Raw genomic sequence first — 18,645 nt, forward strand, 5'->3', positions numbered from 1 at the left:
CGGCTCAAATCCATAGCTAGCAAATATTGTCTCTTTGGGATTTTCCTCTAGATCTTTAAAACGCGTATGCTAGGGAGAGATTTTCACACCCTTATAAAGAATGTTTTGTTCTCCTCCCAATCGATGTGAGATATAGAAGATCATATCAGATATGTAACGGCCAAAATCCATAGCTAGTAGATATTGTTCTTTTTTAGATTTTCCTCAAGGTTTTTAAAACGTGTATGCTAGACAGAGGTTTCCACACCCTTATAAAGAATGTTTTGTTTTCCTCCTCAATCGATGTGAGATCTCACAATCTACCCCCCTTCGGGACTTAGAGTCCTCGCTGGCACTCGTTCCCTTCTCCTATCGATGTGGGACCTCCAATCCACCTCCTTTCGGGGCCCAACGTCCTTACTGGCACACCACCTTGTGTCCACCTCCTTCGAGGCTCAGCCTCCTCATTGGCACATTGCTCGGTGTCTGATTCTGATACCATTTGTAACTGTCTAAACCCATCAATAGCAGATATTGTCCTCTTTGGACTTTGCCTCAAGGTTTCTAAAACGTGTCTACTAAAGAGAAGTTTTCACACCCTTATAAAAAAAAAAAAAATTCGTTCTCCTCCCCAACTGATGTGGGATCTCACAATTCAGCTCCCTTCAGAGCCTAGTGACCTCACTGACATTCGTTCCCTTCTCCTATCAATATGGGACCCCGCAATCCACGTCTCTTTAGAGCCCAACGTCCTTGCTGGCACACCTCATGTCCACTCTCTTCGGGACTCAGCCTTCTCGCTGACACATCGCTTGGTATCTATCTCTGACACCATTTGTAATGGCATAAGCCCACTAATAGTAGACATTATTCTATTTGGGCTTTCCCTCAAGGATTTTAAAACGTGTCTGCTAAAGAGAGATTTTCACACCCTTATAAAGAAGGTTTCCTTCTCCCCCCAATCGATGTGCTATCTCACAAGATAGAATATGACTTATGTTGTAATTATTAGTCTATCTCACCAAGTTTTTTACCTCGAAGAAAAACAAAATGTAATAATTTTCTATCTAGCGTTTTGTAATTTTTTTTAGTGTGAGTATTTGTTACAAAAGAGGTGCATTCTCCATTTATTTCCAATTTTTTTTTCAATTTATTAACCTTATTTATTTGATTAATAATTTATTCTCAATAAGCAAAGAATAATATATACTTCTTGCTTTGAAAAAAATAAAATTGAGTTGAAATTTGTTAACGATTATATGTTATGCGTTTTTTTTAATTATTTAATTTTGGGTAAAATCATAAATATGTAAGAAAGTGATATTAGGATATAGTATATTTAGGGTTTAATTTAGAATAGGTAGGGAATTACACGCGCGATGAAGGGGCGCGTGAGGAATGGTGGGTATAATTGAGAAAGAAAGAGGGGAAGGGGTGCACGCGCCATGATGGACGTGGGTGTGTCAGAAGGGAGAGGGTGTATTATTATGTCCGTCATCGCTGTCCTTTCGACTATTTTAAGGGTGTGAGAAGACAGAGAATATGGAAATACCCCTGATTTTGGAGTTAATTACCGAAAATGCCATTTCATGGTCATAGCTTAGCTGTACACGGAATGGAGATATAGACAGCTTGGTGTCATAGATAGTGGGTGGTACGGAACATAACGGAACAGGGAAGGGTGTTAAAAGAAACGGAACGGGATTCTAACGGGAGTTAAGTGACAAATTTAAATATTCTTTTTTTATTTTTTATAATAATTTTAAAAAATAGTAGAATTAAAATGGGTTGTAACCCGACAAAAAAAAAAAAAGTCTAACCCACGAATGGACTGAAATTTTTCGATTTTTCAAAAATTCACACAACCCAATATTTATGGTTTAAGCAAGGAGAACATAGCAAAGACAGTGTATCATCCAACACACCATATAACAAGACATAAGTATGATAGAGACAACGAGTAGACAAAAGTGTCAAAGATGAACACGACTCTCCACAATGGTATGATATTGTGAACTTTGAGTATAAGCTCTCATGATTTTGTTTTAGGCTTTCCCTCGAACAAAGTAACACATTTTGTTCGATACTTTAGTCACTTTTTTACTATGTCTTCGAGGCTCACAATACTTTGTTCGACTGACATGGCTAAGTTTAGGGCATCACTCTATTACCATGTTAAAAATCACGAATCTCCATAATGGTATGATATTGTCCACTTTAAGTATAAGCTCTCATGACTTTGCTTTGAGATTCCCTAAAGCGCTTCAATCCAATGGAGATAGTATTCCTTGATTATAAATCCATGATCATTCCCTAAATTAGCGGATGTGAGACTTTCATCGAACCATATGAACCTCTTTAACCCTTATTTACTTTATATATATATATATATCATTAATCTATTAAATATTTGAGAGATATAAAACTATATAAGGTATAAATTTAAAAATTAATAAAATTATTAGATATTTTTTAAAGTTTAAATTTTTATTAAACCTAAAATTAAAGTTTTTTATTATATTATATATTTGTATGAAATATCAACTTAAAGAAAAATGAAGGGTAAGTATTAAAAATATTCAATAAATTATAAGTAAGAAATATGTATCAACATAAAGAGCATAATCACGATGTCATGAAACGTGTACAATTTAAAAGCTTAGCATTATGATAGTGTTGCTAAATTGAAACAATTAATCATTCCAAAACTTTGATTATCCATTCAATGTTGGTATTAAGCAAGGTTTGTGAGCTAATCCACTTTGACTCATGATAATGGTACCTCGTTCGTGGAAGAGGGTCGCTCCACCTGAATTATGACTCGCTGACAAAGTTTAATGTATTTTTAACCTAATCAAGGATAGTAGTAGTAGATTTCTAGTGTCGAATACAACACAACAAAATACTTCTAAAACACAGTTGAATATAGATATCATGAGCACGAGGTGCAGGATACTAGACCAAGAAACTCAAGCAACCATTCCCTTATAAGTTGATCGTTACAACTATATTATGAAAAAAAGGAGTTATATCCCTCATGTGTAGTTCGTCAGAAGGTGACATGTGAGTGGCACTTATCGAACCACATAAAGGCCAAGAAAGACAAGTGTTATGATACGACTAAGGAGGATGTGCTTCATAAAACACACCAAGAAGAGTGTGCATGATTGCCAAGTTGAGGTATAAGCAAGTTCAAAGGTAATAATGGAGTCAAGGATGTCAACGACACACTTAAATGGAGCTAGATAGAGCATAAGGTCATAACCTAAAAAATCTAGGTTTCGGCGTGAGTTTTGACATGTGGTTGTGGAGTTATGTCTAAATATGTGAAAGTTGAAAGCATGCCAAAATAAGTGTCATTTAGACACTGAATGCTCCACGAGGCCGCATAATCATTTACCAAAATGATGTCTACTTCGGCAAAAAGGAAAATGTCTCAGAATGTAAGTGTGCCAATATTTAGATGAGACAGTCTACAACCATTGGATAATTGATGTTTATCGTGCTTATGTTGCAGTATCGGAGACTGAAGAAGGTATGACAGTGAGATAGGTTAAAAGTAGTGTGCAGTTTTCATATTCATTTTGAAATACAATTGTTTCTAGTGGGTCAGTCAACGTTCTGTCCAAAGTTCAGATGTTCATTTGGACAATGTCGAGATAAAGTGAGGGAGAAAGTCATTGAGAATGATGACTAGTTTAAGTGGGAGAGAATGTCACAATCATACTAAGAAGAGAGTAGGTTGTGACTCCCATGTACAGTCGGCTAGAAGGCGACATGCAGGTTGGCCATCGGGCCCCGTGAGGATCGAGAAAGACAAGTATCATGATCTGACTAAGAAGAACGACACATAATCCCAACACAAAAAAATGATTTTACATGATTTCCTAGCTAAAGTATAAGCAGGTTTAAAGACAATGATGAAGTCAAGGATGTCAAAGAAAAGGGGGCTGGGTAGGCCTTGGGCCATAACCTCAAAAATTGGAGTTTTAGCGTGATCTCGACATGCGTCTCTAGAGTTAAATCTGTTTATATAAAAGTTGAAAGCTCGAAAATTTTGATGTTATTTGGACACTTCACGAGACCGTATAACCATTTTTCAAAATGACATCTACTTTAGCCACAAGGAAAATGTCTCAAAATGTAGTATAGGAGAGACATGGTGTCAACTGTCTACCGCCCTTGAGCCTTATAGCCTAAGTGAGCTATCCCATGTTATATGCATATGTCATGGTGTGGGTGATCGTTGCAAGACGAGTGTCTTGGATCTTCCTTTGGAAATGAATTTTCAAGAATAGTGACTGACGCACGAGTGTGTTGATATTGCGCCTTGGCCCTTGAGTCAAAAGTTGGTATATAGGGTCATTCTCTAGCATGATATTTAGAGTAACTTACATGGACACGAGATGGTTCATGCCTCAATAATATTCAAATAGATGAATGTTTGAGATGTCACAATTATAGAGTCAATTCTTGATAAACATGCTTGAGCGAACAACGAAAGTCAATGACATCTCGAGTCTCAAGATGACATCATTCGAAGAATCAGTTGGACCTAAGAGTTTTCAATTAATACCATACTGAGTCAATATGTCCCAATAAGTATTGTAATGTCCCAACATCAATATGTCTCGATAAGCATTATAATGCCTCGATTGGTCTCAATTACTAAAATCACCCAATAAGCTCCAATTTAATGTTTTAAGTTCATTTTGATCCAATGAAGAATCTAACACATCTCAATGAAGTTATGGATCAATGTAGAAGAGTGGGAGGCATGTTACTGAGAACCAAGATGATAAGATGAGATGCAATGTTACCTTCAAATGTCCTTGACCTAGACCTAGTATAGATGTAAGGTTGAGCTTTAGTACTAAGCCTAAATAGATTCAAGTCTGACTAAAGTTGCAATCAAATGAAAATATATATACAAGTGATGTGTATGACCATACATTTGTGCATGAGCTGTGTTTGTGCAACAAAGGAAAACCTCACCTAGGGTTAGACGAAGATGCAAAGCTAGGCAAGAAAACCTCACCTTACATTGAGACTGAAGTTTTCCTTAAGGTTGGTCAAGAGTTGTGTTTGGTAAGCGAAGGAGAGTGTAACGGCCCAGATCCACCGCTAGCAAATATTGTCCTCTTTGGGCTTTCTCTGTCGGGCTTCCCCTCAAGGCATTAAAACGTGTTTGCTAGGGGAAGGTTTCCACACCCCTTATAAATGGTGGTTTGTTCTCCTCCCCAACCAATGTGGGACATCACAATCCACCTCCCTTCGGGGCCTAGTGTCCTCGCTAGCACTCTTTTCTTCCTCCAATTGATGTGGGATCGCCCCCAAATCCACCACCCCTTTGGGGCCCAGCGTCCTTACTGGCACACCGCCTCGTGTCTACCCCCTTCGGGGAACAGCGAGTGATGTGGGACCGCCCCCAAATCCACCCCCCTTTGGGGCCCAGCGTCCTTACTGGGACATCGTCTCGTGTCTACCCCCCTTCGGGGAACAGCGAGAAGGCTGGCACATCGTCCGGTGTCTGGCTTTGATACCATTTGTGACGGCCCAGATCCACCGCTAGCAAATATTGTCCTCTTTGGGCTTTCCCTTTCGGGCTTCTCCTCAAGGCTTTAAAACGCGTCTGCTAGGGGAAGATTTCCACACCCCTTATAAATGGTGGTTTGTTCTCCTCCCCAACCAATGTGGGACATCATAGAGAATCTCGCATAAGGTCTGATGAAATCACAAAGTCAGGCGAGAAAGTATATTGGGGCTTAAGTTTTCCTTAAGACTAGTCATGATCGTGTTAGAATCATGACACTGCACGATTTGAAAAATATGACCGTGAGAGATCGCTAACGCATCTAGGGTGTTGAGGATTGTTGGGACGGTGTCCCACATTCGCTAATTTAGGGAATGATCATAGGTTTATAAGTAAAAAAATACATCTCTATTGGTATGAAGTCTTTTGGGGAAGCCCAAAGCGAGCTTATGCTCAAAGTGGATAATATCATACCATTGTGGAGAGTCGTGATTCCTAACATGGTTATCAGAGTCATGCCCTTAACGTCTCGAAGGTGTAATCAAAAGTGACTCAAGTGTCGAACAAAGAGTGTACTTTGTTCGATAATTCCAGAGAAGGAGTCGAGTCTCGATTAAGGAGAGACTCTATAGTATACTTTATTCGAGGAGAATGTAGCCTTTTGAAAAAGACTAAAGCAAAACGACAATATCATACAATTGTGGAGAGTCGTGATTCCTGTCTAAAGAGCTATTCATATCGGCTAACCTTATTCAATTTGAAGGTATTCTTATATTTCATCATTTATTATATTATTTTCATCGTGCTTGCACTTTGCCTATGCTCCAAATATCATCAAGTAAGAGCAATTGATTTGCCTAATTAGTTTATTAGTATTGTAATTAGAATAAATCAAATTAATCATATATTTCTTTCCAAAATTAAATAATAATAATAATAATAATAAATATCATCAAAAATATTTATTAACAATATTAGAAGCTTACCATCGTTTTCATTTTTGGATGAACAAATCAAAGTAATTGACTTTTAAGCTAATAACTTTTCTTATTATTATTTTAAAAAAAGTCTTAGATTTTTCTCAACGCTTTCTTTTTTATTCTTTTAGATAGAACGATAATACGACTCCAGACAGAATTATTTATTCGTAATATCCATGTAAAGTTTAAGCTATATACGAGTTATGGGTAATTTGAAAAAATAGCCATAGGAAGATATTTTTGGAAAAATAATCCAAAAAAGGTAAAATGGACGTTTAATTCATGGGAAGTCTAGCTTTCAAAGACCGCTCGGATTATAAGCGAAATTTACAAAAGTAACCCTAAAAAGAGACCATTAACAAAAATAGCCCAAAGCTAACAAGTTGGGTCATTAAATAAAATGAATTAGGGTCTAATTGAGATGATTTATGGATAATCATCAAATTATTAATTAAAAAATAACATAAAACAATTAAGATAAATATCAAAATTTCCCCACTTGATTTTGGACAAATGGAGGATTTTTATTGGCTAAATTCAAATGCTAAGTTCTTCCTTAACCTACTTCCAACTATGTATTGAGATATGTTTTATATATATATAGCAGCTAGCGTAACAACTCAAGTTTACTGTCTCCTGCTAGTAGATGTTGTCTTTTTTGGATTTATCTTCTCTGACTTTTCTTCAAGGTTCTTAAAACGTGTCGGTTAGTGAGAGGTTTCCATATCCTTATAAAAAATGTTTTGTTTTTCTCTCTGATCGATGTGAGATCTTACAACCCACCTCCCTTCGAGGCCCGACATTTTTGTTGACATTCGTTCTCCTCTCTAATCAAGCTAGGATCTCACAGTTACACAGCTAAGCGTAGCTTCGATCAACTCTAACGGAGCCCAATTTCACCTACAACCTTCGAAATACGTGAAGTATTGTAACCACAAACGGTAAGAAAATCTACTGAATTGACTAAAAAGGATCATAAACTAATAATGATAAACTTGAATCAGCTTTAAATTGAACCAAAACACACTAAACCAGAATGAACCAGCTTTAAACAAGCCTGAACCAAAGCTGGAAAAGTTGTATTAGACATGAACCAGAGTTGAATTGTGCTAGAGGCACTGAACCTCGTTGGACCTTGTCGCGCACAAGTGGACCTCACGCCTTTGCTTTGGGTTGAGCTGAGCATCAGGGCTAGGTTGCTAAGCTTGAATTTTTGGGCTTTGGGCTACTAGGCTAAACTTGAGTTGAGATTGGGCTAGACCTGAACTTAGTTGCTTTTGAACTATTTCTTCTTTACTCATTAACTCGAGGCCTTTGTACTTCTCCTTTGGTGAAGCTTTATAAGGGTAGCGAGCTCTCTTATAATGGCACACTATAATGGCACACGATGGTGGCGAACCTCCCTAACGTCATGAACGAGTGCCAGCCAGGACGTTGGACTCCGAAGGGGGTGAATTGTGTGATCTCATATCGATTGGGGAGGAGAACGAAGCATCTTTATAAGGGTGTGGAAATCTCTCCTTAAAATAAGCGTTTTAAAAACCTTGAGTGGAAGCCAGAAAAGAAAAGTCAAAATAAAACAATATTGGCTAGTGGTAGGCTTGGACCGTTACAAATTTAGAAAATGAAAAGAGATCATTATCAATGGCTGAATGAACGAGAATCAATAGAGTTTTCAATAAAAAAATTGCGTCAATAACGAACAATAAATCTCAAATTGAACGAGGGAAACAAGTATGGACATAGACCTAAATCATGAATATAATTGCATGAATTTCAACTATTCACCAAAGTTCTTGCACTTTGCCATTGTATTGTATGTATGTTTATGTACTTTCCCTATTCTCTATAATTCTCTTATTACTTCAGAGTAGTATATTTATTACTTCAGAGTAGTATATTTATTACTTCAGAGTAGTATATTGATGACTTCTCTTATAAATGTTGATTTCGGAACTTAAACAATGGAGCCTCACTGTCTCATTGTGTAAGAATCCACTTTTCGAGACTTTGAATCACGAATTACAACATATACTCGAGGGTACAACGAGGATAAAATTATTTCTTTTTAAAATAGATGACTTAGAAATTCAAAATATTAGAAATATAAATTTATATTAAGTATTTGAAACGTATCATACGTGTCCATGGAAGTTATACAAATGTTTACAAATAAATACAGTATTCTAAAACGATATTAAAATACAAAACATGAACCATGGTATAGATCTAACAGCCTTTGCAATTGCACAACTCCTACACACTTTTGGCATTAAATAATCCATCAAAAGTTGTTGCTTTGGCCGAGTGGTTAAGGCGTGTGCCTGCTAAGTACATGGGGTTTCCCCGTGAGAGTTCGAATCTCTCAGGCAACGGTTTTTTAATTTTTTAAAAGGGTTAAAAGCAATAATGGAAAATTCGTTAATAAACGTGTTTGATGAACTGCTTTGTGAGTCTTGACTTATGCGATTGTGACACTGAGCCGCCTCCAAGATCCGACTTAGTTGAGCTGCTTTCCCTTGTAGTCGGTTCGTGTATGCTCGATGGTTCCTCTCAAATTATTCAACTTGGATTACCTATCTTGGACCCTATTTTACTGTTTCAAACCCTTTCCTTCCATTATGGACCCTCTCGGAGATATTTTTTTACGTTATTGGGTGTGCTTAAGGTCAGTATACGGAATGTTTAGCCAATTTAAAGTATTATGATAAAAAAAAAGTTTGATTAATTGATGTCGTTAGGTGAATTAAGACATTTAATATGTCTTAACACAATGTCGTGATACTCTTTAGATGGAATTGAATTCTAAGAAACGTGATTAGGCTAGCACCAAGAAGATTTAGTGACTCCAGATTTAGTGACTCAATTTGTCTTACTGTTGGCACACTTTCGAGCTAGGTTGGATGACTCGAGTGATGTATGAATACCACGTACCCTATGACCCATTTATGTGTCATTTTCTAGTGTTATGATATATTATGCTATGATTATGTGATGTGAGTATTATATGATGCATTTAATTTTAGTATGTTATGGCATATATGTGAATATACCATGTATATATTATGCCTATGAGATACCTTTGTACCATGTGTGTTAACATTGAAAGTAATATCAGGTATACGTATGTATGTCTCATAGGAGAGTTATGTTAGGAAAAGAATGGAAGTACTTTGTGCATGATATTCATACACTATATTTTGAACTATGAGACCTCATGCATGTTGTATGTTACAAGCATGGATACTTCCCCAGTACGTTTTGTATGGACGTGTACACCATGGAATCTGGGTACCGCACTGGCCTCTTCGCCAACCAAGTTGCCGTTGCCCTTCCTGCCAAAATTGGCTCCTTCGCCCAATGTGGCGACTCTTCCGACTGCCCTTTTCGCCAAAATTGGCTCCTTCGTCCACTGTGGCGACTCTTCCGGCTTCAACATTGTCTTTGTCCCTTGCTCTAGGTTTCCCCTTCTACTTCTTGGGGTTAGACATATTCTCACCAGAGCCAAGGTAGCATCGTCGCTAAGCGACAATCCCTCTTCATGGGTTAGACATATTCTCGCCGAAGCTAAGGCAGCATCGCCGCTGAGCGGCGATCCCTCTGCAATTTTCGATGGCCAAGAAAGTGTTTCTTTACGCCTCCTCTGAACCAGGTTGTTGACATCTTCACGAAAAGTGTTTCTCAACCTCTTTGAATTTTTCAGATTCAAGCTTCACGTTCGTTCAAATCCGACGCTCAGCTTGCGGTGGGGTGTTAAGGATATTTAGTAATAAATTATAGTTTACCATATATATTATATTTGATATTTTATTATACCATACGTATCTTTCCATTTATTGTTATTTCCATTTATTACTATTTCCATATCCTTGTAATTTTTTTTATTATAAATAAGATAACTTCCACATCATCTAGGTGTGATGGATTATTCAAACATTCTTAAGGTGACACTATTGTTGTCACACCACAGGCTAGGCACTCGCGCTTCCAAAATTTCGAGCTCACACAAGAGGTCTTGGATCCAGATTCGACAGTGGCATCAGAACCGCCTTGTATTCGGCCTCCGCACTAGAACGAGAAATTGTCGATTGTTTTCTTGAATTCCAGGAGATAAGCCTCCAGTGCTTCAACGGTTATTAGGATTCCCAACCTAATTAGCAACTGAGAAGGCACTAAGCAAGTCAGTGCTGAACTTTGTAAAACACAAGTCTATATCAATAATGTCATGTAGATAACGGAGAATTCGTTTGATCGCCTCTCAATATACAGAAGTCAGGGAGGACATGAACTAGCACACTCTGTTGACACAGAAGGAGATATTAGGAAGTGTCAGAGAAAAATATTGGAGAGCACCAACGACACTCCGATAAAGAGTAGTATTCTTAGACCAAGAGCTTTTCACCAACATCCAATAACTTCTCATTAGGAAGCATAGGCGTGGGAAAACCTTTGGAGGTGAGCATATTGGTTATGGGCAATAAATCTTGAATGTATTTATGCTGTGTCAGAACAAGTCCATTGAAAGTATGGCAGACCTCAATCCCAAGGGAATAACTCAAAGTGCCAAGATGAGCTGATGATAATAATGTCATCAACATAGATGAGGATATACATCTAAATGCCCGTCTTTTTAAAAATGAAAAGAGAGACATTAACCGTTGGAGGCGTAAAATTCAGTTGTAATAGTTTTGAGCTAAGGCGGGAAAACCAGGCACACGGAGCTTGTTTGAGGCCATAAAGCTACTTATCCAACTTGCAGAGATAATCAGGATGTTGAGAATCCACAAATCCAAGAGGTTGCTCCATATAAACATCTTCATTAAGAAGGCCATGAGAAAAAACATTATGAATATCAATTTGCCAAATAGCCCAACCACGAGAAATAGAAGGCCATGAAGAAAAGCATTATAAATATCAATCTGTCGAATAGACCAACCACGAGAAACAACAAGAGATAATAAGAGCCGAATGGTAGTGGACTTAACAATTGGACTGAAGGTGTATTCCTAATCAATGCCATACTATTGTTTAAACCCTTTAGCAACCAGGCGTGCTTTGTAGAGATCAATAGAGCCATCTGACTTTTGCTTGAGTTTGAAAACTCATTTGTAATCAATAACGTTAAGACTAGCACGAGGAGGAACTAAGTGTCATGTCTTATTTTTTGGAAGTGCCTGAAATTCATCATTCATTGTCTGACGCTAGAGGGGATGCTCCATAGCAGTAATATGTGAAGTAGATTCAGAGGAAGAAGACCGAACCACAGAATATGTTACTGTTCTATCTATACGCACCTTGGGTTGCTTGATATTGTGCTTCAATCGAGTGCCATACGGATGAACAGTAGGTGCAGGATCCATAGCTGAGGGGACAATCATACCAGCCGTTGCGAGGGGAGCAGTCGGTGCTACAACAGTCGGTCGACCAGCGACTGAGGACCCGACCAAGCGTTGTGCACACTGAGATGAGCCAAGAGACCGGTCCCGAGGATCAGAGCCCAGAGAATTCAGGTGGGGCCCAAGCGATGCAAGAATATCATCTACTGGCGGAGGATCCGAGGCCCCAATCATTGGCAGAACAACCGCCTGCGCGGCAGCGACGCAGAGAATTGCGGCAACAACCCCGAAGCTGATGTGGGCACCAGATTTTTTGCATCCAAAGAGTTAGTAGGCACAAATATATGCATATGATCATGCTCCAAATTAGTACTTATGTTACCCAAATGCAAGGTGCGCAAATCAAGGGAATTGTGCGTCAGCTGGAAGGTTAGAGAAGAACTGGGTGGTGCTCTCTTGAACGAAAAAACATTCTCATCAAATATGATGTCTCTAGAAATATAGAAACAAACAAAACCGGTGTCACAGTAGCCTAGAAAGACACATTCCTTGGATCAATAATATGATGGTGCTTGCGTTCAGCAGGCCTATTTTGTTGATGCGTGTGAGGGCAAGAAACACGATGAGAAATTCCAAGGGAACGAAAGGATTTGTTATGAATTTTTCTGATATTCTCCACTTCAATCAGACTGGACACACATGATTTTAGTATCCAGGAGGTGCTCAACATGAGCCTGGAACTGCAAACTAGGAGCTTCTGTACGGTCATGCATGAAATAGATCCATAGAAATTTAAAATCATTAATAAAGCTGATATAATATTTAAAACCCCCAGATGGAGGTGCAGGACCCCAAACATTCGAAAAAATCAGTTCCAAAGGTGACAAAGACCGATGCAAAGAACTAGTGTATGGTAATTGATGACTTTTTTGGTAACGACACGCATTACAAACTGGCAAAGGTGACTCACTAGCACACAAATTATTATTGAGACGCAAAATTGACTTCACTACTTGTGATGAAGGGTGTCCAAGACGTGCATTCCATTGGGCGTGAGTAGTAGATCTGCTCACTAAGGCATTCTTAAGATCATCGACATCAGATAACTTGATAGGATAGAGACCAGACTCACACCTTCCGTCTAGAAGACTTTTCCTCGACCGTCGATCTTTAATAGAAAAATTCCAAGGATGGTATTCAAAGAATATGTCATTATCACGGAAAAAATTATGAACCAAAAGAATATGTTTGGAAATTTTAGGCACATGCAAAATATTACACAATGCAAGAGGACGAGCAACCGTATTAATTGAAGAATGACTAGTATGTAAAATTTGCAAACCTGATCCATTGCCGACTTGAACTTGTTCACCTCCATGATAGCGTTCACGCATAGAAAGATGATCCAGGTCACTGGTGATATGATCAGTGGCGCCTGTATCGCTGTATCAATTTGGATTAATCTTGTAGAAGGAAGTAGCAACAGATCTAGTAGGAAAGACGAGCACAAGGGTCACGACGATCAGCAGCAGGACGAGAGGGTGCGCCGCCACAAGAAAGGCCATGACCACAATCCCCACGCCCATGATTCTTCTGCTGACCACCACAACCAACATAATTGACCGAAGATCCAGAATTTAATTGAAGTTCAGCCTGGTGTTGTAGTTGACGAGCTTTAAACGCCATTAGATGTGCAAACACATCATCAAGCGTGAGGGCTTCACTCTTGGTAGTCATCGAGGTGACGAAGGTATCATAGTTAGGGCCAAGACCAGCGAGGAGATACGCGATCATGTCATCATCCCGCAAGGCAGAGTCGACGGCGGCCATCTCGATGGCCAGCCCTTAGATCTTGCGAAAATAATCTATAGCAGACAAATTTCATTTCTTGGACGTGGCGAGCTCAACACGGATCTGAACAGTGCGAGCACGAGTTGACGACGAAAACATACGCTGTAAGGTATCCCCAGCCCCCTTGGATGTAGTAGCGGCCACAACATCGCGAAGAATCTCCTCAGACATGGAGGAGAGAAGGCCGCTAAGGACTTGTTGATCTTGATCAGACCACCGATCATAGGCAGGATTAGAGACCAAGTCAGCACCAGCAGCGGTTGAGGAAGGGACCAGCTTGACAGGTGCGGCAAGGGTGCCATCGAGGTAGCCCATAAGCTTCATACTCCGTAGGTAGGGGAGGAGTTGGACGCGCCATATGATGAAATTATTCTTGGTGAGACGGATTGTGACAGCATGGTGGAGAGAGATTGGGGCAAAGGTCGACGCTACAGTAGATGACATTGTGTTGGAGATGGTGGTTGGGGAGGAGGAAGAAGATATGGTAGACATTGTTAATGAATAAACATTGGCTCTGATACCATGTTAGGTTGAATGACGTTGTGTCCTCTATGGGTCACGACCTCACATATATAGGAGGTGTGTACAATGAAGATTCCACATGGATGGGGAGGAGAATGAAACATTCTTTACAAGAGTGTGGAAACCTCTCTCTAGCGGATGCATTTTACAATCCTTGAGAGGAACCTTGAAAGGGAAAGTCCAAAGGAGACAATATCTGCTACGGTAAGCTTGGACCATTACAAATTTAGAGAAAGAAAAGAGATCATTATCGTTACAAATTTAGAGAAAGAAAAGAAATCATTATCAATGGCCTGAATGAACGAGAATCAATAGAGTTTTCAATAAAGAAATTGTGTCAATAACGACCTAAATCATGAATATAATTGCATGAATTTTGACTGATGACTTCTCTTATAAATGTTGATTCCGAAACTTGAACAATGGAGCATCACTGTCTCATTGTGTAACAACCCACTTTTCGAGACTTCGAATCACGAATTACAACATAGACTTGAGGGTAAAACGAGGATAATATTATTCCTTTTTAAAATAGATGACTAAGAAATTCAAAATATTAGAAATATAAATTTATATTAAGTATTTGAAACTTATCATACGTGTCCATGGAAGTTATACAAATGTTTACAACTAAATACAGTATTCTAAAATGATATTAAAAAACAAAACACGACCAATGATATAGATCTAACAGCCTTTGCAACTTCACAATTCCTGCACAATTCTGCCATTAAATTATCCATCAAAGGTTGCCGAGTGGTTAAGGCGTGTGCCTGCTAAGTACATGGGGTTTCCCCGTGAGAGTTTGAATCTCTCAGGCAACGATTTTTCCTATTTTTTAAAAGGCTTTAAAAGCAGTAATGGAAAATTCTTTAATAAACGTGTTTGATGAACTGCTTTGTGAGTCTTGACTTATGCGATGCGATTGTGACACTGAGCTGCCTCCAGGATCCGACTTGCGTGCAACTTAGCTGAGCTGCTTTCCCTTGTAATCGGTTCGTGTATGGTCGATGTACGTTATTTGGTGTGCTTAAGGTCAGTATGCAGAATGTTTAGCCAATTTAAAGTATTATGATAAAAAAACAGTTTGATTAATTGATGTCGTTAGGTGAATTAAGTCATTTAATATGTCTTAACACAATGTCGTGATACTCTTTAGGTGGAATTGAATTCTAAGAAGTGTGATGAGGCTAGCACCAAGAAGATTTAGTGACAAAAGATTTCGTGACTCAATTTGTCTTATTGTTGGCACACTTTCGAGCTAGGTTGGATGACTTGAGTGATGTATGAATACCACGTACCCTATAACCCATTTATATGTCATTTTCTAGTGTTATGATATGTTATGCTATGATTATGTGATTTTGTCATGATTATATGATGATATGAGTATTATATTGATGCATTTAATTTTAGTATGTGATGCCATATATGTGAATATACCATGTATATATTATGCCTATGTATGTCTCATAGAAGAGTTAAGTTATGAAAAGAATGGAAGTACATTGTGCATGATATTCATATACTGTATTTTAAACTATGAGACCTCATGCATAAACATGGATACTTTCCTGGATGTTAGGTTGAATGGCGTTATGTCCTCTATGGGTCACGACCTCACATATATATATAGGATATGTGTACAATGAAAATTACATGTGTGGACCTTGATCCAGGGTAACAAACTAGGAAATGAGTAGATGCATCTCCAAGAATAGAAGAGAGGAAATCACTAGAAGCAACTCCAAGAATAGAAGACAAGGAAATCACGAGACCCAACTCCAAGAATAGAAGATTATCCTACCATGTCTAGATATAACCTTATACGTTTAAATCTCTCCTCAATCTGGACGATGTACTACTATGTTCAGATTGCACCGAAAACTACTAAAAGAAGGACCTTACAGTGGCTGTGTCATGATATCGACGAGCTGATCCTTGGAAAATATGAGCCGCACATCAAGCTAATGAGTTGATACTCGTTCACGAATGAAGTGATAATCAACCTCAACATGCTTTGTCCATCGATGAAAGATTGGATTGGCAGACAAATAGGTGGCACTAATGTTGTCACATCACAGGCTAGGCGCTTGCGCTTGCGAAATCTCGAGCTCATACAAGAGGACTTGGATCCAGATTAATTTGACAGTGGCATCAGCAACTGCCTTGTATTCGACCTCCTACTAGAACGAGAAACTGTCGATTGTTTCCTTGACCTCCAGGAGATAAGCCTCTAGTGCTTTGACGGTCATTAGGATTCCCATCTCAATCAGCATCCGAGAAGACACTAAGCCAATCAGTGTTGAACTTTGTAAAACACAAGCACATATCAATAGTATTATGTAGATAACAGAGAATTCGTTTGACCACCGCCCAATGTACAGAAGTCGAGGAAGACATGAACTAGCACACTCTGTTGACAATGAAGGAGATATCAGGACGTGTAAGAGAAAAATATTGGAGAGCACCAACGACACTCCGATAGCGAGTAGTATCCTTAGATGAGAGATTTTCACCACCATCCAATAACAACTTCTCACTAGGAAGCATAGGCGTGGGCACACCTTTGGAGGTGAGCATATTGATTCTGGAAAATAAATCTTGAACGTATTTATGTTGTGTTAGAACAAGTCCATTGGAAGTATGGTGAACCTCAATCCCAAGGAAATAACTCAAAGTGCCAAGATCTTTGACGGCAAAATCTTCCCAAAGTTGTGTAAGAAGTTTCATAATAGCCATGGAAGATGAGCTGATGATAATAATGTCATCAATATAGATGAGGATATACATCCGAATGTCTGTCTTGTTAAAAATGAAAAGAGAGACATCAGCCTTTGGAGGTGTAAAATTCAGCTGTAATAGTTTGGAGATAAGGCAAGAAAACTAGGCACACCTAGCTTGTTTGAGGCCATGAAACGACTTATCCAGCTTGCAGAGATGACTAGGATGTTGAGAATTCACAAATCTAGGAGGCTGCTTCATATAAACATCTTCATTAAGAAGGCCATTTAGAAAAGCATTCTAAATATCAATCCGCCAAATAGCCCAACCACGAGAAATAGAAGGCCATGAAGAAAAGCATTCTGAATATCAATCTGTCGAATAGCCCAACCACGAGAAACAACAAAAGATAATAAGAGTCGAATGGTAGTGGGCTTAACAACTAGACTGAAGATAATTCATAATCAATGTCATACTGCTGTTTAAACCCTTTAGCAACCATACATGCTTTGTAGCGATCAATAGAGCCATCTGACTTTTGCTTGAGTTTGAAAACTCATTTGCAATCAATAACGTTAAGACTAGTACGGGGAGGAACTAAGTGTCATGTCTTATTTTTGAGAAGTGCCTGAAATTAATCATTCATTGTCTGACGCTAGAGGGGATGCTTCATAGCAGTAATATGTGAAGTAGATTCAGAGACAGAAGACCGAACCACAAAATATGTTACTGTTCCATCTATATGAACCTTGGATTGCTTGATATTGTTCTTCAATCGAGTACCATTCGGATGAGAAGTAGGTGCAGGATCCACAGCTGAGGGGACAGTCGTACCAATCGTTGCGAGGGGAGCAATCGATGCTACAACAGTTAGTCGACTAGTGGTCGAGGGCCCGACCAGGCGTTGCGCACTCCGAGGCGAGCCAGGAGACCAGTCCCCAGGAACCAAGCCTAGAGAATTTGGTTGGGGCCCAGGTGATGCGGGAATATCATCTGGTGGCAGAAGATCTGAGGCCTCAATCATTGGCAGAACAACCGCTGATTCGTACGGTAGCAACACGGAGGATTGCGGCGGCAATCCCATAGCTGATGTGGGCACCGAATTTTCTGCATCTACAGAGTTAGTAGTATATGCATATTGTTAAATAAAAGCCATGCCTTATTTAGTTAGGTTTTCTAAAAACATAATTCATGCTATAATGGAAAGCGTAATTCTAGGTGCCATTTGGGCGAAGTATTGGTCCAATTTAGTATTTGTGTATAATTGGTTTTTCTATTTTTGTAATTAGATTTGTTATTTAAACAGTTCAACTGAATTAAAATAAGATATCTAGTCTTCATCAATCTCAGCGAATCTCTCACTCTCTCTCCTTTTACTTTCGCTAATTTTTCCTTCGAAGGTTCCTCTCACTCTCTCTCCTTTTACTTTCGCTAATTTTTCCTCCGAAGGAACCTTCCCCCAATTTTTCGTCGACACTGTCTTCCGAATTGACAGAGTCAACGAGTGGTATTAGAGCCTCGTTGAAGCGATCGGTAGTATACCATCACAGAAGAGCCAACCTATCAACAATCAAGTTGAATAGCTCAAGTGGTTAGAGTGTCGACCTAACAACACACAGGTCTCAGGTTCGAGTAGAAGAAAATGCAAAGTGCTGCGGGAAGGATGGGAATCAAAAGAAGGGGTCGGTGCTGCGGGAAGGATGGGAATCAAAAGAAGGGG

The 18,645-nt window shown here is 39.0% G+C and overlaps 2 non-coding genes across 2 annotated transcripts; one reads left to right on the plus strand and one right to left on the minus strand.

Moving 5' to 3' along the window:
• Positions 1 to 8,785: 8,785 nt before the first annotated feature.
• On the plus strand, positions 8,786 to 8,867 carry TRNAS-GCU. The gene has a single exon. It is a non-coding gene; the product is annotated as a tRNA-Ser (tRNA).
• Positions 8,868 to 13,502: 4,635 nt separating this feature from the next.
• On the minus strand, positions 13,503 to 13,640 carry LOC111797792. Its single transcript, XR_002815617.1, has one exon. It is a non-coding gene; the product is annotated as a small nucleolar RNA Z247 (small nucleolar RNA).
• Between the last annotated feature and the right edge of the window lie 5,005 nt (positions 13,641 to 18,645).

This window comes from Cucurbita pepo, chromosome LG06, assembly GCF_002806865.2.
Source record: "Cucurbita pepo subsp. pepo cultivar mu-cu-16 chromosome LG06, ASM280686v2, whole genome shotgun sequence".
Lineage (NCBI taxonomy): Eukaryota > Viridiplantae > Streptophyta > Magnoliopsida > Cucurbitales > Cucurbitaceae > Cucurbita > Cucurbita pepo.